Here is a 20754-nt window from a genome sequence, read left to right on the forward strand (position 1 = left end):
GAGCCAGACTATGAAGGAGGGTATCCTTAACACCCACCTCCCTCCCACAAAAACCAGAAGAATCATAGGCAGTAAGACATCTGAATGCAAACGAGATGTTTGAAGAAAGAGGTCTGACACTGTTCAAACTACACTGCAGGATGACTGTCCATTCTGCCTGTGCCTAAGCCTGCTTTGTCTCCAAGCCACGCTTTCACTCAAACTGACTACTAGATGCGAGTCCTAAACAAAGCTTCTCTGAACCTCAGCGCCTATGTGTGGCACGTGGTTCACTGTATTTCTAGAAGGCTGAGGTATAAGAAAAGCCTGAGACTGAAAAGCACTTTGCCAACAGGAACCTCACGGAAATGTCACACTGAGATCAGAAATCAACAAGCAGAGAAAACAAGTTTGGTGGTTTCCACAGATGTTTAGGGATGAGGGCTTGCAGGTCTATTTGAAATCACTCCCTGCATTTACTTCTCAGTGAAAGCGGGAGGAACAGATGACGGGCACTGAAGCTGACAGAAGAGCAAGAAGGATCAAAGAAGGCAGAGCTGAGGGGTGGGGTTCAGCTTTATTGACGTACAAGGCAGAGGGTTTTTTTTTCCAGGGATTATATGTTTATTTTATTTTTTAAATTTTTTTATTGAAGTATGGTCAGTTTATGGAAACAAACTAAATGTCCATTGACAGATGCCTGGATAAAGTGCTGTGGTACATTTACACCGTGGAAGAATACTCAGCCATAAGGGATGATAAAATGACGTCATTTGCAGTGACATGGATCATCTTTCTAAGTAAAATAAGGCAGAGTTTTAAATGCTCTACTTATGTGCTTGCTGAAGTTTTCGCTAGAGACCTAAGAAGCAGGCATCCCCTTCCACATTCCCATCCAGATGCCCACAGTCCTGCCATGGTCCTGGATTCCCAGTCTCCCACATTACTCATCAAAGCAAGGAAAGAAGGGAAGGAGGGAAAGAAAAAAGAGAAAAGCCAACCAAACGAGGGTCCAGGGAAGGCATCTGAAACCTTGCTTTGTTCCTAGGCAACCAAAAGGAGAGGTCTGACCCTAGGCAGGAACTTCCACATCTGCGGCTCCAGAGAAAAGGGCAAATTCTTCCCACCACGTGCGCAGTAACCTGGACAAACAGAAATCCATTTGTGAGATGGAATTTCCATGGCAGGTATGGGACCTGATGGCAATGTTCTGGGCAGGAACAATTGTCCTGGTCTTAAACGCCTCGTTCCCAGCTTCCTAATACTTGAACCATCTGCACAGAGAAGCAGAAACTCCTTGTTCCCCTTCCAAGTGAACAGCAGCATCTACTCGGAGCTTGCGTCTCAAAAGGAGGGGAATGACTTTCTCTCCTAGGGGACATTTGGCATTTTGATTGTCACACTGAGAGGAGGAGGCTACTGGCATCTAGCTGGCCGAGGCCATGGGTGCTGCTAAACATCCTGCAGTGCACAGTGGAGCCTCCCACAACAAAGAGCTTCTGGCCCCAAATGTCACGGTGCCAAGGCTGAGGCACCTGGAGCCAGACTCGTCACCCCCTTCTCACTGCTGCCTACATAGCGATCGGACACAATCCTGCACATTCTCTCCCCAGTTTCCCCCACCCACCCTGCCTGGGAAATATTGCCAAGACACTTACGTCAAAGAGCAGAAGATTCCTTTCAAGAGTACCTTGAGCCCCATGGGCTGCACACCTGACTTTATTATAAGCAACAGAAGCCAGTCCTCATGCCGGTGCCCGCTGAGGAAAGGCGAGGGAAGTCAATCCAGCTTGTTCGCAAGCAGGTGATCTCCCCAGAGGCACCAAGCACGATCCCTGCAACGCCCCAGCTCCTTTATCATTTACAACATCCCGTTAAACAACCTTGAACTCCTCCCTCCAAGTCCACCACTGATCCCAGAATTGATCCTGAGATTCCTGCCCCCTGCCACGAGTCAAAAAGGAAAAGTTAGCGCCGAAGTTTCAACCCTGAAGTTGAAAACCAACGTCGGGGCCAGTTAACGCAGTGAAGAAGCAAGTTTTCCAAAACGAAGGCAGGAGGAGACAGGGGTTTTTGCCAACATACACCAAACATCTAACACACTATAAAAACAACTGGCACAGGAAGAGTGGCCCAGGCAATAGCTTTTTGAAGAGGGAGAATCTTACTCTGGTTGTCAAGGGCGGCTGAACAATGAAAAGCTGGGGTGCAGACTCACTAGCTCCACACGCTCAGGGAGGGCCAGAGGTGGCCGCAGCCGGGCTCGCCCTCCGCATCCAGGGGCACCGCTGCCCCGCCAGCCGGCAGGGTCTCCGGTCCCAACATCGCCTCCAAGACGGCTGCAGCCTCCCTTCTCTGAAGAAACCAGCGCTGCTCTCCCACCGCTGAAAATATTTGAGCTGTGCCAAGCAGATGGTCCCACGCTTATCAGCAGAAGCTGCGCTTCAAATGGCATCACTCAGCGACACGCTCGAGTGAAAGTCTCCACACAGACCCAGAGCGGGAACGAGCAAGTGATACTTAGAGGTGATTGATCCCTTTAAACAACTAGGGCCAGCCAGGGCTGAGGACAGAGATGACGCAGGGAGAGGCTGCTTGGAAGGGCAAAATCACGTGTGGAGCGGAAGGGCAGACCCAGATCAAATTCCCGACTCAGCTTGTAATTAGCCAAGTGATCTCTGCCAAGCTCTGGAAGACTCAGTTTTGTCACCTGTAAATGGAGCAAATCGTGGCCATCAAAAGTCGCGATGGTTAAATGAGATGAAGGTATACACCTGCCCTGTGAGGACACCTTGTTAGGGAATTCCACCTCCGTCCCCTTCCTACAACCCGGACTCGGAGAGTCTCATGCCCCCTTGAGTGTGGAAGTGCGATGCCACGGAGGGGGTGAGAGAGAGGACCCAGGCTCCCAGGGATGGAGGAACATCACCGTCCCGACAGATGCTCTGCCTGATTCGAAGACTATTCCTGGGAGCGGCCGTTTCTGTTAGTTGCAGATTCTCACCCAGGCAGTCAGGTAGCTTTTTCCCCTGCCCCTGCTCCCTTTTTCAACAGACCCAATGTAAAGGTGCCAAGGCCAAGCCGGAGGATTCTGGAAGGTCGGACTCACCAAGCCCTGTGGTGACGACCCTCCCCACATTCACAGCAGCATTTCTTTCTTCTTTTTTTCAAAAGTATTCCTTCACGGTAATTGTGTCAGTGTAGTAATGGGCTCCTGGGACTGATTAAATCAATCAGGGCAAGAAGGCAGATTTCAGATTCTCTGGGAAAGCAGACTTAGGAACCCACATGTGAAGCTTCCTCAGACTGTTTTCGTAAGCAGCAAGACGGAAGATGAGCCAAACGGCTCTAGTGGGAAACCCGACCTGTGGGTCCGTCCTCCGATGGGAAGAGGAGAGGGGGGACCGGGGCAAGTTCCCACAAGACCTTCAAGCCATAGGCAAAGCGAGCTGAGGTCGGGGCGTCTACAGGGAGGCAGGTGCTGAGTGGCAAATCAAAAGAGAGGATGAACTCAGTCCTGGGAAGCCAGCAAGCATTTTGGTTACCTGGTTTTGATGTTCCAAGGGAGGAAAGGTGATCTTCCTGAAGATCTTACATTTCCCACAGGATAATCAGAAACTGTGAGGATAGCCCGGGCCGTCTAAGGCAAACGGCCAGGCGGAGAGGAAGGAGCCCTCCGTGGAGAGGGCATCAGACCTGCAGAAGAAGACACGGCTAGGAGAGAAGGAGCAGGCTGGCTGAGAAGTCGTCAAGGTCAGGGGCAGGAAGAAGAGAGCGGGAGGGAGAGGGGAGTGAAGGAGAGCAGAGGGCTCTGCTCCTCGGCTCCACGGTTGCTGCTTCTCAGAATCTCAGGAACCGTCCAGATCTTATGAACGTTTCACCCTGTCCCTTCGGGGGCTGTGAAACGCCTAGCAGAGGGACCAACGGGAAGGAAGTCTCCAACGTCACAGAATAGAGGGCCTCACTGATTTGCCTTCCTCAGCTCCTAACAGATCAGAGACATCTGTCCATACTGCAGGGAACGACATGGTGCCCAGTTTGGAAACTGGTAACAGTTACAAGGTGAATGAGGAACAAGGCACCAGGAAGTGGTGCTTGGAGGGGCCGGATGGGGTCCAGGTAGGGGGAGAGGATCTGGGGTGGGCGTGGGGGGCTGGCCAGTCGGGGGGTGCCTGGAAGAGCTGGGGCTCTCTTCCCCCGGACTGAGTGGTCAGGAGAAGGCGCCCATTGTTTTGTGACTAATTGGCACCGCTCACAAAAGCAGGAACTCTTGCAGATGGAGCTGGAGTCTCGCTGTTGGGAGATAATGATTTCTACTCAGAGAAAATACAGCCACTCTCTGCAAAAATAAAACTGCTTGCATTTAAGCCACAAATAGGTTGGCTATTTCTGTGTCTGGCTTGTCTTTGTGAGTAATCATCCTCCTCTTGAGAGGCAGGGAGAGTTTAAGGAAGAGTAACGTAGAAAGAAACAGTAACGGAGCCAGGGGAGCCCAGGGAAAATGAAGTTTATGGTCCCAAGTGTCCAGTGTGGAAGGAATCCTAGCTTCACCTCCACAGGTTCCCTAGAGAAACCCTTCTTTCTCCCATCAAATGACAGGGAAACATGGTGGAGAAGGACTGCAGGGTGCTTTATGGGGTTAAAGTAGGAGGAAGCTTAGGAACCAAGGAGGCCATACAGTGGACCCATAAGTGGGAGAACCCACGAGTGGTAGACCCGTTAGGTGGTGGACCCTACTAGTAGACCCACACGTGGTAGAATTCCTTTCTTCCATCAAGAGTTTACTCTTAAGTTCCAAAGCTCCTCAATGCCACGTGGGCTTTGCTCAGTGTTCACCCCAGGGACGCCCAGTGGATTCCAGTCACATCCCAGAATGTTCTCCTCATTTGGACGGAACTCTGCTTTACTCTAAATGTTGAGCCCTTGTTATAGGGAGACAGCCATCAAGTGCCTCCCCAAAGCCCAGCACCGAGTGTCAGAAAGCTGCGAGCGTCAGCATAGCAAGGGCATGGGTCGCCCATACTGAGGCAAGGGCAGTGAGTGGGCCAGGGGCCAGTGCTCACCCTCATAGGAAGAAGACTGGCCCCTGAGTCAGGGCTGGAGACAGCAGATCCCCAGAGTGCCGGGCAATTCATTTAGGACCAATTGTCTTCGTTCACCATTTGGCGGTAGAACAACTTCAGGTATGTTAGAAATGTGGACTTGCAAACTTGACTAGAGTGATGAGTGATGCTTTATCCCCTCCATTTGATTGACAAGGTCGCAGAGCAGGGCTGGCCCCGCCCTCTGCCTTCCAGTCCTGCAAAAGGGACTTCAGATCCCACTGGTCAGATAAAAGTCCAAGATAAAACTCTGAGAACAGAACTCTGATCTGAATCCCATCGGCCTGAGGGAATCTTCGCCCTGCCTCTCCTAGCCTTCCCGGGCTGGGATCGGTTGGGTCTCTCCCAAGGAAGGTCTTTACTTTCAGCGCACGTTTCTTAAACAGCAAGTCTTAAAGAGAAATGCATTTTCCATCCCCTGCCGTTTGTTTTCCTCCCACTAGACAGGGGCACGTGAGAATACGGTGGGGAGCAGAACCCCCGGCGGGGGCCACACCAGGAGACACAAACCTACGCGAGGAGGCTGGAGAAGCGGTAGACCTTGGGAAGGACCCAAACCCAGATCAGAACCAGCTGTGGGAGGCTAGGTCTCCAGCCCTGAGCCTCCCAATCCCTCACCTCGGTATTTGGAATTTGCCAGAAAGACTCTTCCCGCCCAGCATGAGCACCTTTGCAGGTAGAATGTCGAGTGCCTGGGGAACATTCGTGACGCGGTTGTCACCCGTGTACACACAGCATCGGGCAGTTTCCTTAATGGTAGTAAACGGCCGGCTCCATCCCCTCTGAATCAGCACCTGGGCGGCCACACTGACACCCTCCTCTCTAGACCCCTTACTTAGAGCACGTGCTCTCCCTTGTCCAAACATCATGAAAAACCCCACTTGTGAGAAAGAGTATTTTTGGAGCATTGCCTTGGGACATGGAGTCTATCCATTCCTCTGGATGTTCTAAATATTACCCTGGGTTCAGCCCTGCATACTTGGCCAGCCTTGTCTTGGCTCTTCATAAAACTATAATTTCTAAATTATCCTTTGGAGATATTCATCAGCTAGCATTTAGAGGCTCTATTAAAAAAAGAGAGAGACATAAAAAGATAACTCTGTTCATGGAGGAACTGGCTAGCATCCTTCCCACCCTACCTCTGGAGTCACCTCTTGGCGATTGCTGCACCAGGAAGAGCTGAATTTCTTCTGAGCAGCAGCCAATCTATTTCTGTCAATAGAACCCCATATAGTGTGGGATCGGGGGGTTTCTTTTCCCACCAGGAAGCCTGAAGACACATATTGGACCTGCCTTTGCAAATGCACCACGTGGCTACTTTAAAGAAAAATGTCTGAAATTACAAATTTAGTGAAAGGTCAGATTTAGGCACCATTAAACTTGTGTTCATTGTCCTTTTTCTGCCAATAACTGTGGATTTGGGCAAACAATGTACGTTTCCCCTACAGTTTCCTCAAGGAGACTAAAAAAATAAGTTACCTGCAAATGACAGAAACTCACACCTCGGGACTGCTACGAGCAGCTGTGACTCTGGGCCCGCGCAGAAGAGCACTTACTCTGTTATGTTATTCGCGTTACTTGCTTATGTGTCTGTTTTCCCCCAGACACTTAGCTCCTCGAGGCAGAGGCCGTGCTCTACTCACTTAAGATGGGCTGAGTTAAAGAATAACTTGAATAAATCGATTATGTGTAAAACTGCTACTATAATTTTAAATATTGGTTGTTTTATCATTGTTTCTTGGGCATTAGTCTAATTTCTCCCACATGTGCACTTCTGTGTGTGGCCGCCTCTGGTGCTGAGAACACGAGCGGCTGAACCCTGGCCAGGGGTTTGACAATTATCTAGTTCCACAGGACTGAGTGAGACTCCTGGAGCCCTGGGTGATAGTGGCTGAGCTGATCCATCTCTGCTGATCACAACTAGCACCTAGCATAACCGAGCAGCACCCATGGGGCCTTCCCGGGACAGACCACCCCCCCATAGCCTCTGCTTTAGCTCCTCTCTGAAGGACCCAGATAATAGTATCCAATGTGCATTCCCTGAGTTGTTTTACAGACGCTAAACCCCCACCAAAGGGAAGAAATTAACTGCTTGATGACCATGAGCACAGAGCCCCCAGGCCTAGGGAGCCTGAGGATGGGTGATGTTAACCCCTGCGACACCCCCTTTACCTCACCATCAACCAGACAACTGTGCACAAGCTGATCACATGCCCTGCAGCTCCCCTCCCTCACCCGGCCTTTAAAATGCTTTGCTGAAACCTATCGGGGAGTTCGGGCATTCTGAGCACTAGCTGTGTGAACTCCTTGCTTGGCGCCTGCAGTAAACACTGCACTTTCCTTCCCTGCGACCTGATGTCAGGAGGTTGGCTTTACTGCACGCGGGCGGGCGGATTCACGTTTGGTTTGGTGACACCAGCAAACCCTTCTAAACAGAACACGCTATCAAGCCGCTGACTTCTGTTTCCTCAGGGTATGAGTGGACCTCTGTAGTGACTGCCCGCCTCATTTCAGAGGGCAAGGACTTGCTAACTCTTCTGTAAAACCAGAACGCCTTATCGGGGCCTCGTATGTGCTCGCTGGGTGATTCGGGTGGCAGGTTACGAAAGTGGAAACGGATCCAACTAGCTTTGCTGCAGTTGTCTGAAAACAGCCCGTCCGACAGCCTCACCATCGGTGAGTCACAGTCCACACATTGCCCTGACAGAGGGCACTCAGAGTCTGCAGCCAAGAAAACAGTAGTTAAGTATTTCTGGCAATCATGGCTGCTTTGGAGCTACCCAGCTGCCCTGTGCTTGGTTATGAAAATTGTATCGGACAAAAGCAAAACCGTCCAGCCTACAACAGAGTAAATTAGGCAAAATAAATAAAATCAACCTTCTTTTTTTTTTTGAGTGAAGGTAGATTTATTCGGAGAGATACGTTGAAAGGCAAGAGAGAGGCCACGAGGTGTGGGGGTTGGGTGCTCAGGTTAAAAGCAGGTACACACTCCACAGACAGAGTGGGGACCGTCTCCAAAGAGGGAGAGAGACGGGCGGCCATCAACCTTCTTAATTTGCCCCAGCTTTAATCACTATTCTGGGTAAAGAGGAAAGTACAGTCAAGTTCCCACTCGGTGTGTGGCTCTCCACGTCCTTGACCCATTCTTTCCATGTTTGCTCCTTCCTCATTTTCACAGATCTGTCATCATGCAGGGGTCAGCCAGGGAAACACCCACAAAACTCACACCTTTAGCAGAACGTGCTGGAGGAGGAGGTTGTACTACTGGCCCAAAGGAGCTCAGGGCTTTTCAGTATTTTCCACTGAACGTTCCTCCTGTGCGCTGCTGTCAAGGATGAGTTAGCTCACCTCTGGTCACCATCCCTGAGTCAGAGATGCTGGCCTTCACACGTCCTCCAAGCCCCAAGGTGGGGGGTGGGGGTGGGGGGACTGGTACGGAAGTGGATTCCTAAGTGCTGAGAGGAGAGAAGAGCATCACAGAGAAAGCAGGAGGCCTCAGGGCAAAAGTGAGTGACCGCTGGGACATGCACTTCTGCCCCTCAGGGCAGAGACCTATTGATACAGGTCAAGCCAAGCCCAACCTAGGTTAATTTCATCGTTAATCTGAATTACATTCAATCCCTTAAATAGTTTCAATACCCCGGAATTGTAAAAGGAGTAACCTGAGGTGAAAGTTCTAGAAAGTTCTAGAACGGGAGCATTCTAGGATCAGAGCCTTTCCTGAAAAGAGAAAGAGTGAGAGGGTAGAAATTAAGGCATGTTACCCACTGGGCGTTGGTGGATGGCTTTGTTACTAGCAAACATGCAGTCTGTGTAAACTGACCAGTCCCAGCCAGGCTCCGTTCTGCCCAGCTCAAGCTGGGATCGGGGTTTCCCCTGCACGCTTTCATCAGTCCACAGATGTCCAAGTGTCCCGCTCTCTTCTGGAGGACTGTGGGGCAGAATGCAGTTCACCTAGCTAGGGGGTGGCAGAGCTGGGCAGTCCTAGGTGCAGATGGACAAGCACCCTGCTGCGCCATGGACAACAGCTGACCTCAGGGACCAGACAGGATGAGAGGGACCCTCGGAGCTGAGTCTCGTCCCGGTGGCCCCCGCAGCCCAGCACATGCCCCCACTCTCTGGTCCACACAGTTCTTCTTCCAGCCTGTTACCATTTACCCTGTCACTGTCAGTGGGAAGGCACTCTGCAAATGTACACCTGATCTTCCCCTCTCGGGCAAATGGCAGCCTCCTGATCCCCACCCCCATCACTGAGATAGGTGATTATACTGAGCAGTGAGGGCTGGGGGCTGGGGAGGAAGCTTCAGAGCACAACGCTGAGAAGACGGAATATCAGAAATTTTTTGTGTCCTACTCCAGATTTCCTCCAAGAGCAGAGTTGGGATTCTGTCCCCGTCTCTTCCTCCAGAAGCAGACTAGCAAGGGGCTGAGTGAAGCCAGGGTGTAGGACGGCTTTCCTGCTCCCCCAACCCCCTCGCCCCGGTCGAAGGGCTGTTAGCCCTGCCCCTTGCCTGCATGCACTACTTCCTGAGGCAAGGGTAGGACCCTCCCTGCAGGCGGCAGTCTCCTCTGTGGACAATGATGTCTTGTCCTCGTTCAGCCTCCTCTACTTTATGGGCACATTCACTTCCTAGGGAAGACTGGGGGACCGAGACAACAGAAATTTACTTTCTCACAGTCCTGGAGACTAGAGGTCTGAGGTCAAGCTGCTGTCAGGGTTGGTTTCTCCTGAAGCCTCTCCCCTGGGCTTGGAGATGGCCGTCTTCTCTCAGTGTCCTCACGTGGTCTTGCTGTATGTCCCTGTCCTAATCTCTCCTTATAGGGACTCCAGTCATTCTGGATTAGGGCCCAACCTGGTGCCTTATTTTAACTTAATCATCTCTTTAAAGACCTTGTGTCCAAATGCAGTCACCTTGTGAGGTGCTGGGGGCTAGGGCTTCAACACGTGAATCTGTGGGGACACAATTCAGCTCACAAGAGCCAGTTAGCTGTCCCAGGACAGGACAAGGAGGGGCTTCAGCAGTTTTGGACCCTTTTGCTCCTGTCCTGCAGACCCCAGTCCCCCAGCAACACTCTGCCCTGCAACAGCTCCCAAGCCCTCACCCCGGCACCCATCCACTGCCTGTTCCCGTCTGAGGAGCTCCAGGACATGTCAGCAGCTACTCACACAGTTCTTGTGTTTGTCCCTGAAACTAGCTGCCACTGGACTAGGTTTCCTGTGCCTTGACCCTTTCCAGACAGACGTGGGCAGCCAGGGTTCCCCTCAAGTCCTCCAACACGAGATGGCTGTGGCATCACTCCCAGGGATATTATGGACATGCAACTGCCCATCATCTTTAGGAAGTGTCATTAATTCTCCCCACTTGAGACCTCTTTGGGAATTGTTGGTGGACAGTTCTGCACTTCTGCCCTTCCCCAGCTGGGTCCATGCTGTGTGCATCACCCCAGCGTGAGAGGATCCTAGCAGGAGGCCCACACCCTGAAATGTTGTGATTCCGACCCTGGCAGGACTTGACATGTGCATGGCAGTTGACCTGGGAAGACACACCAATGCATGCCAGGCTCATGGCCTTGAGTTTCCAGGACAAGTGGCCCAAGGAGCTCAAATAGAGTTGCCACATCCCGCCATCTTGGACCAAGAATGTGCCTTCTGGAAGTCCACAGTCATGTGGACCATGAACTTTTATCAGGAGGAAGGACCACCCTGGAGCACGGCTCAGAGGCACTCGGGTCAACACCCCCCTCTACTCTAGTTTGCAGTAAAATGTTGCAGCCCCGGAGAGGAAAGCCTTACTCTTCCCACTCGCTCAGACCCCCTCAGCTCAGAACCATCCCGTCTGCGTCTCCTTCCACTGGAGCTGCCTAGTGTCAGGGTGTTCTCGGCTTTGGGGGTGGGGCTCTCAACCACAAATCCTCACCAGACCTCCAGCACCAACATCTGCTGACCAATTTGAGCCCCAAATTTTCTCGAGCCTTTCCTGAGGACGACTCTTAGTGATCTGTACACAGGACCTGCAGGGAGAGGCGTGCACAGCTTCCGGGCTGTGGCTCGGTCCATACCGCAAATAATTGTTCGCTAAGACTGCCCCACCTCAGACCACCAGCATCTGTCTTGGACCCAGTGAGCAGTTACATGAGGGACCACTGTCGTCCTTCCCACAAAGACGGCACTGCACACAACCTCCTGCCAGCAGTGCCTAAGGGCCAACTTGAGGACTCGGAGAATCTAATTTGAGGCAGGGTTCAAGTCTCACTACCAGGCAGACTCTGATACACAAAGCCTTCTCTGCAGAGGACATCTTTTTCTTTTTTGTAATTTTTATTACACACTGTTGTGCAACCATCACCACCATCACCTCCAGAACATTTTCCATGTTCCCAGACTGAAACTCTGTGCCCATTCAATGATTTCCATTCAGCCTTTTCCCCAGGCCCTGGCAACCACACTGCTACATTCTGTCTCTGTGGATTTGACTTCTCTAGGGACCTCATTTAAGTGGAATCACACAACATTAGTCCTTCGGTGTCTGCACAATGTCCATCTTAGCATGATGTCTTCAAGGGTCATCTGTGTTGTAGCACATGTCAGGGCTTCATTCCTTTTAAAGGCTGAATAATATTCTATTGTACAGAATGGAATGTGTGTGTAACACGTTTCATTTGTCCATTCACCCAGTGATGGACACTTGGAGTGTTGGAGGACATCCTTTATAAGAGCACTGAGGGAGAGTGTATAGCTCAAGTGGCAGAGCGCATGCTTACATGCACAAGGTCCTGGGTTCAATCCCCAGTACCTCCTCTAAAAATAAATAAACCTAATTACCTCCTCCTCACACACACAACATTTTTTTTTTAAAAAGAGCGCTGCATTATAGATCAATGTCCAATACCCTCCCTTCCACCTAGTTTTCAGGAGCATTTCTGGAATCAACAGCCTGATCTACATCACTTAAAACTACACAGGAGGTTCTTTAAAGGCACTTCTGGTCCTAAACTCCACGCGTGCCAAAGGACCTATATCAGTTAGGGCTCTTAACTGCAAACAACAGAAATAGACTCCAGCTAATTTCAGTAGAAAGGGGATTTATTAAAAGCACATCAAGCTAGCTCACAGAATCTTCAGGACAGAAAAATCCAGCCTCAGTCAGGCTGCCAAAAACAACTGCACGATGCTAAAATTGTGCGGCAGAATTAGCTCCATCAAGTCGCCGCGGCCGCCTCCACCGAGCCTCGGATGACTCATTCGCTCCCTCATGACCACAGGCTCCCGGTCCTGCTGCCCTGGGCTCTCAGTCTCCCTAACCACCAACCCCACCCAAGAGATGATTCTCAGTGTCCCTGCTCCTGCTTGTTACCAGCAGCTGAAGCAAGGCCAGGATTGGACAAATCTGGCTGACTACACAGGATCGAGTGTCTCAGCCCACAGGAAGGGAGGCCGGGAAAGCGGGGTGGGGAATCCCCCTAGGTGGAAGGGCCGGTTCTGCGGGGCCAAAAGGAGAGAGAAAGATCCACGTCAGGCTTAATGGCCTCTCCAGCCTCACCCCACCCTCATCACAGGCAGTGCGTGTCCCAAACTATCCAGTACTGCCTGAGGCCTGATTACGTGGGGCCCCTGCCCTGAGCCCCACACTTTAAAGACCTCCAGTGACCCTCCCCCATCATGTCCCAGCTACCAAAGTGCGTGGGATCCAGGCCACGGGCCCATCTGCATCAGTAGGTCACACTCTGGGTACCCAGGACCCTGGTTCTCTGGGCCAAACAACACTGAGCCTGGTTCTGGGTCTACACAGGCTTTGTCCCTGGCTCCAGCCCCATGAGGGTAAACTGTGTTGCCAGTAGGTACACCCCTGGGCCAAGAGGTGGCCAAACTGGGCTGTCTGTAGTGGATGTGCATGGAACTCAGATATCCTGCGGGAGCAACCAAACATGTATGAGCGAGGGCCTTCGTGGTCAGGGTCACGGCCAAATGCAGAAGAGGGTTGACCAAAGGCCAGGGCCCGGCTCTCCAGTGTGTCCATGTTCCAGCACAGAACTCCAAGGAGTCCAAGACGTCTAAACTTGAACTTGGCCTTCCAATTGTTACAAAGGCATATTGTCAAGGTAGGATAGAACGCATATTATTTAACAGTTTGGTACCTTGTGTTTTTGTGTGTGTGCGGTAAGATGCACGTGACATAAAATTTACTACTTCAACCATTTTGAAGTGTACAGTTCAGCGGCACTAACCACAATCACACTGTTGTGCAAGCATCACTGCTGTCTATTTCCAGAAGATTTTCTTCTTCCCAGACTGAAACTGTACCCATTAAACAAACACTAACCCCACAGCCCTCCTCCTCCAGCCCTGTAACCTCTAATCTGCTCTCTCTCTGGGAGTTTCACTGCTCTAGGCACCTTATGTAAGTGGAATCATGCAATATTTGTCCCTGTCTGGCTTATTTCACTTAGCACGATGTTTCCAAGGTCCATCCAGGTTGTAGCGTGTCTCAGAACGTCCTTTTCAAGGCTGAATCATATTCCCACATGGATAGACCACATGGTGTTCATCTATTTGGCCATCAATGGACCCTTGGTTGCTTCCACCTTTGGGCTACTGTGATTAATGCTGCAAACATGGGAGCAGAGTCCCTGCTTTCCATTTTGGGGGCTTTATAATTAGGAGTAGGGGTGTTGGGTCAGATGGTAATCCCACGTTTAAGCATCTGGGGAGCTGCCAAACTGTTCCCCACAGTGACTGCACCATGAGCAACGTGCGAGAGATCCAGCGTCTCCACGTGCTCGCCAACACTTGCTATTTTGTGGGTTTTAAGTAACAGTTATCCCAGTGGGGATCAATTTAGATACTGAGACATAGAGGATGTGGGCTTCCATTTGTACTCTTATCTGGGCCCCCAGATTGCTAGGGTTGGGCCTGGTCTTATCATTATAATAATATTGGAGAGGTATATTAGCTTCCTGCGGCCGCCATAACAAATTACCAAAATCTGGGTGGATTAAACAACAGAAGTTTACTCTCTCACAGTTCTGGATGCCAGAAGTTTGAAGTTAAGGTGTCAGCAGGGCCAGGCTCCCTCCTAGGGCTCCAAGGGAGGTTTCCTTGCCTCTTCCAGCTTCTGGTGGCTCCCAGCATCCCTTGGCTGATGGCAGCATCACTCCACTCTCTGTCTCTGTCTCCATGGCCTCCTCCTTGGGTCTGTGTGCCCTCTTCTGACTCTTGCAAGGACACCCTCATTGGATTTAGGGCCCACTTTAATCCAGTATAACCCTAGCTCGACCCTCAGTTACATCTGCAAAGACCTTATTCCCAAGTAAGCTCACGTTCTGAGGCTCTAGGTGGACGTGAATTTGGGGGGAGACACTATTTAATCCACTCTAAGATGTAATTCCCTTCCCAATGCTCCATTCCACTAACAACACAGAGCCAGCACGCAGAAATGGTGCAGGAGAGGTGAGAGGTCACATGAATGGCCACAGATTCACAGTCAAGAGCTGCTCAGACAGGCTCCAAGTGCAATGAGTCTTGTGGAGGTCGATTCACTCTGACTCAGTGAGAAATACACTCGTCTTTGATTTTCTAGAACCAAGCTTATTTGCTCTTAAACTCCTGCAACTACTTTGTTCTGGAAACATCCTTCATCTTAGCACCCCAGTGTTACGCATCTCTTCCAGTTTAAAGTTTCTTTCGGGTAGGTAGGCAATTGAGATCTTCGTTTCAGTCATTTCAAAGTCCTGCCCCAAGTCTCTCTGCCTTCCCTTCCGCAGAGTAGAGATGGTGCTGTGTGTAGGGCCAGCTGTGGGGCCTCCTGGCGTCAGGAGGTGTGTGAGCAAGGACGGTACTGGGGGAAATGCCTGTGTGGGAGGAAAGGGGAATGAAGCAGCGGGCTGGGAGAGCCACCAGCCTACAGAGCAAGTCTGTCCCCGCGGGAAGGGGCAGGGAGGACGGCTGGTGGACTTGTCCTGACCGGCCTGCAGGAGGTTCAGTGGGGCCGATGGGGCATCCTTGAGCCCAAGCTGGCTGTCAGTGGAGTCCCATTCACCGCAGCGCCTGCAGCTCAGCCTTTGCTGGGAGCAGCCCCCGGGAAGTGAGGACTTGGGCACGCACAGAGGTGAATTCCCTGCCATGGACGCAGCCCTCCCCCAGCTGTCACCTGAGCTGCTGGCCTGGGGGCCTCAGCAGTGCCCTCCTGGCCTGACTCTGGGACGTCTCCTGACTGCATCCCAGTTCCATCCCCAGCAGAAATGTAAGTGCTCGTTCGCAGCCCCGTATGATGAAGCAGGAAGTCATCCCAGGCTGCTGTGGGACACCCACCCCACCAGCCCACGCCACAGCAGCCACCCTGGGTATGTGCAGGATGCCCCGAGGCCCCTCCAGCCAAGGTTCCCAGCAGGAAGCAACACAGGGCCACCCCTCCTGAGGTCCCCCGCTCTCTGGGCTACTCTCCCCCGGGGAACAAGTGCAGTGCCACGTGTCCCACAGTCCAGTCCCCTCCACTTCCCAGGCCCCCACGCCAGCTCTAGTAGGACTTCAAGGTGGCACCAGCCCCTGAGTGTCTGTAGTCTGTCTTAAAATAGACCCTCCAGGCTGTAGTCCTCCAGGCCAGACCTACTGACATTCACAGCCCCACCTTCAAGTTCCCAGGAAACCTTCCCCTAATTGTCACAGCCATCATTTTTCAAACTGTTTTAAACTCCAGCCCTGGCAATGATGTCCATCCCAGGCAGGAAAAAGACAGAGTCACAGATAACAAGCTCTTCTGAGAACAAAAATACATCAAAACGTATTTCAAAAAATAGTACCCGTCCCTCATATTGGAGAAAAATGGAGTTTTCAATGACTTCACTAGTTCTCAGGGAGAAGCCCTCTTAGGTTTCTTATTTTTTGGTGCCATCAAGTGGTGATTTAGGTTTTTACAAAATGGAAGTCATGCTAATGAATATTTTTCTTCTTCTGTTTCCTTGCTTCTATAGGACTTCGCATTTTTATCTCTTTGCAGAGGGTATAGCTCAGTGGTAGGGCACAAGCTTAGCATACGCAGGTCCTGGGTTCAATCCTCAGTACCTCCATTTGGAAAAAAAAAGTTATTTTAGGGAAGTTTTTCTCAAAAGATAAGGGAATATCCCTTTACCTTGGCAGACTAATTAAATAGGCTGTTTTTAAAAGTCGGTGAGTGAGATTCTGAATTTGCAAGAGGCAGCACTCAAAAGAAAATTTTTTTTTGAAGTACAGTCAGCTACAAGGTGTCAGTTTCTGGTGTGCAGCATATGTCCCAGTCGTGCAGATAGATAGATAGATAGATATTCATTTTCATACTTTTTCATTAAAGGTTATTACAAGATATTGAATATAGTTCCCAGTCCTATACATAAGACTTTTTAAAAATTTTTTATATATAGTGGTTAACATTTGCAAATCTCAAACTCCCAAACTTATACCTCCCACCCCTTTTCCCCCAGTAACTGTAAGATTGTTTACTATGTCTGCGAGTCTGCTTCTGTTTTGCAGGTGAGATCATTAGTGTCCTCTTTTTTTCTTCTTTTTCTTTTTTAGATTCCAAATATGAGTGATATCATGTGGTATTTTTCTTTCTCTTTCTGGCTTACTTCACTTAGAATGGTCTCTAGGTCAATGCATGTTGCTGCAAATGGCATTATGTTGTCCTTTTTTATTGCTGAGCAGTATTCCATTATATAAATGCACCCCAACTGCTTTATCCAGTCATCTGCCGATGGACATTTAGGTTGCTTCCATGTCTTGGCTATTGTATATAGTGCTGCTATGAACACTGGGGTGCAGGTGTCTTTTCAAATTAAGAGTTCCCTCCAGATAAACGCCCAGGAGTGGGATTGTTGGATCATATGGTAAGTCTATTCCTAGTCTTTTGAGGAATCTCCATACTGTTCTCCACAGTGGCTGCACCAAACTGCATTCCCACCACCAGTGTAGGAGGGTTCCCCTTTCTCCATACCCTCTCCAGCATTTATTGTTTGTGGACTTTCAAATGATGGCCATTCTGACTGGTGTGAGGTGACACCTCATTGTAGTTTTGATTTGCATTTCTCTGATAATTAGCGATATTGAGCATTTTTTCATGTGACTATTGACAATTTGTATGTCTTCATTGGAGAATTGCTTGTTTAGGTCTTCTGCCCATTTTTGGATTGAGTTTTTTTGTTGTTGTTGTTATTAAGTTGTATGAGCTGTTCGTATATCCTGGAAATTAAACCTCTGTTAGTTGCAACATTTGCAAATATTTTCTCCCATTCTGTAGATTGTCATTTTGGTTTACTTACTGTTTCTTTTGCTGTGCAAAACTTATGAGTTTAATTAGGCCCCATTTGTTTATTTTCACTTTTATTTCTATTGCCTAGGTAGACTGCCCAAGAACTCAAAAGGGATTTTTAATGAAGTTCTTTCATTTTCTGCTGAAGACAACATTACAATATTCAACTGTCACCCACACTGTTTCCTACACCTTCACCGATGTTTGCCCTTGGACTGTTCTAAAGGTCTAGTAGAGACTGGAGGGATGCCCCGTCTTACAAGGGTGGATAAAGGCAGACCCAGCCCAGCCACAGTTCCTCTCACGAGGTGACCCGTCTCCCTCTTTTATGGCCCAAGATGACAGATGACAATGACATCTGATTACAACCATCCCTTTCCTCCTTTGGGACACCAGAGGTGGGCTGGTTCTATACCTTAACAGAAACATGATGAAATGGCAACCACGCTGAAGCTGTCATGACATAAAGAAAGCTCTGAAGACCAAAGCACAGATTATGTTCTTGTTCCGTTTCATCATTCGAGCTTCCTGTGGGTGGTCTCCAGGGAAAGACACGGCTGAGGCCTTGCTGGGCCCAGCTCTCCCGGAGAAGAGAACAGTGCAGGAGCTTCTGTTGGTGACCTGTGAAGCCCTCCCAACCCTTGGGCCAGCCAGGGTCCCTCAAACACCTGCAGTAACCGAAAAGTTCAGAATAATCCTCCAGGTGCCACAAGTCCAGAGAATGTGGGTGCCAGATAACATAAACAAGATACTGGACAAAATCGATTAAAACTTCAGACACAAAACCAAACTTCTCATATTTATCAATATGGCATTTCTCAGGCAGAAAACACAAAAGCAAAGTATCTGGACCCAAATTAGCAACTGACAATCCTTGAAGTTCTCAGGCCTTCAGGCAAACAAGACTCTCCAAGGCCAAATAAGCCCCGAGTTCTGACCGGGCGCACACCAGTCCCCTGCCTTCTCCCCCGCAACTCTCATGGGGATTCCCCAGCCCCACAGGGTGACTGGTCCTGTGCCCACAGCAGCTACATTGCTGCAAGAAACAGGAAGCAGTAGCCAGTAAAGCCCACAGACATGCAGCTGCAGGAAACGTCCATCCATAAAGATTAATTTACTACTTGTCTTTACCTTCTTAATTGCACAAAACGTTTGAGATCACTTGCATGAATTCTTATAGTAAATGATGTATGTGAAATTAAGATCTTATCATATGGTCAACTAATATTTCATATGAGAGCCAAGAACATCCAATGGGGAAAGGATAGTCTCTTCCACAACTGGTGCTGAGAAAACGAGAAAAACACAGGCAGTAAAATGAAAGCGGACCCCTACCTTACACCACGCACAGAAATTAACTCAACGTCGATGAAAGACTTACACGTAAGACCTGAAACTTTAAAACTCCTAGAAGAAGCTTCTCGTCATTGATCTTGGCAAAAATTTTAGGATATGACACCAAAATTACAAACAACAAGACAAAAAAAATCAAGTGGGACTACAACAAACTTAAAAGTTTCTGCACTGCAAAAGAAACAAGCAGCAAATGAGAAGACAGCCTACAGGATGGGAGAAGATATTTGCAAACCATGTATGTGTCTCCCCCACTTTTCGAAGGTTTGCTTTATGCCAGTTTGCTTTTACAAAAGACCGCTTTACGTTAGTACCTGTGTTCCCTAACTCAACGAAATCAAAGAAGTTTTTCAATTTTATGGAAAAAGGCAAAAAGCTAAAAAGCATTCAGCATCTGTTTCGTAGCAAGATGTTATGGGGCAGTGCTCACCCCGAGCAGCGAGAGTGACACCACCATCTCCTTTCCCAGGAGCTACACTCAGCACCTCAGCACCACGCTGCCTGGGCTTTGAACTGTGTCTGACCACCTGCACTCTATGTCGATTTATTTTGTTCATTTGTTAGCAAGATGTGTCCTAAGGTAACTGCTTCTTCACCTTACTTCATTTTGGCTTTCAAAAGATTTCAGAGGAATGCTCTACTTTCAGAGAGTAGGGGAAACTTATATCAGATAAGGGGTTAACATCCAAAAAAATACATTAAGAACTGATAGAACTCAATAAAGAAAAAGCAAACATTCTGATTAAAAAGTGGGCGGAGGAACCAAATAGACATTTTTCCAAAGAAGACATTTTTCCAAAGAAGACATTTGAATGGCCAACAGGCACATGAAAATGTATTCAATATCACTAGTCAGGGGAATGCAAATCAAACCCACAATGAGATATCACCTCACCCCTATAAGAATGGCTGTTATCAAGAAAACAAGAGATAAGAAATATTGGTGAAGCTGTGGGGAAAAGGGAACACTTGTGCACTGCTGGTGGGAATATAAACTGATTTAGCCACTATGGAAAACAGTATGGAAATTCCTCAAAAAATTAAAAATGGAACTACCATATGACCCAGCAATCCTACTTCTGTACATATCCAGAGGAAATGTAATCAGATTATCGAAGAGACGATCGCATGCCCATGTTTATTACAGCATTATCCAAGCCAAGATGCGGAAACAACCTAAGTGTCCATCAACCGGTGAGTGAATAAAGAAGATGTGAGATACACACACACACACAATGAAACACTACTTAGTCTTGAGAAAGAAGGAAATTCTGCCATTTGCAGCAACACAGAAGGACCTTGAGGACATTATGCTAAGTGAGATGAGCCAGGCAGAGAAGGATAAATATAGTGTGATATCTTGTATATGTAGAATCTAAACAAACAAGCAAACAAAAAACTAAACTCAAGAAAACAGAGTGGAATGGTGGTTACCAGGGGCTGGGGGCTAAAGGAATGGAAAAGATGTTTAAGAGTACATGCCTACAACTGGTAGATAAATAAGTCCTGGAGATCTAATACACAGTACGGTGATTACAGACAACAAAACTGTACTGGGAACATTAAACTTGCTAAGAGACTAGATCCACCACTAGAAAAAAATGATAATTATGTGAGGCAACAGAGGTGTTAGCTAAAGCTACAATGGCAATTGTATTGCAGTTCGAATGTATCAAATCAGTATGTTACATACCTTGAACTTACAGAATGTTGTATGTCAATTATACCTCAATTTTTTTTTTAAAGATCTTAAATGCACAGGTAGGATGAGAGATTTAGTCCAAAGGAAAAAATTTTAAATGTAGATATCCTGACTGCAGTCCTACAGAAATTAACAGGAATTATTATTTATCTACATATTTTGATCTGAGCTTCCTGGTGGTTGAAGCAAAATGAGAAATACAGTACGGTACATAATTTGCATTCTCCAAAAGGAAAATACAGTTATGTTTCTTAGCTCTCCTTGCACTTAGATCTGAACAAAATTTCTCTCATGGTCTTCTCTGGAGTGAATAACGAATGATATTATAGCATTTAAA

The sequence above is a fragment of the Camelus dromedarius genome, chromosome 6, assembly GCF_036321535.1.
Source record: "Camelus dromedarius isolate mCamDro1 chromosome 6, mCamDro1.pat, whole genome shotgun sequence".
NCBI lineage: Eukaryota > Metazoa > Chordata > Mammalia > Artiodactyla > Camelidae > Camelus > Camelus dromedarius.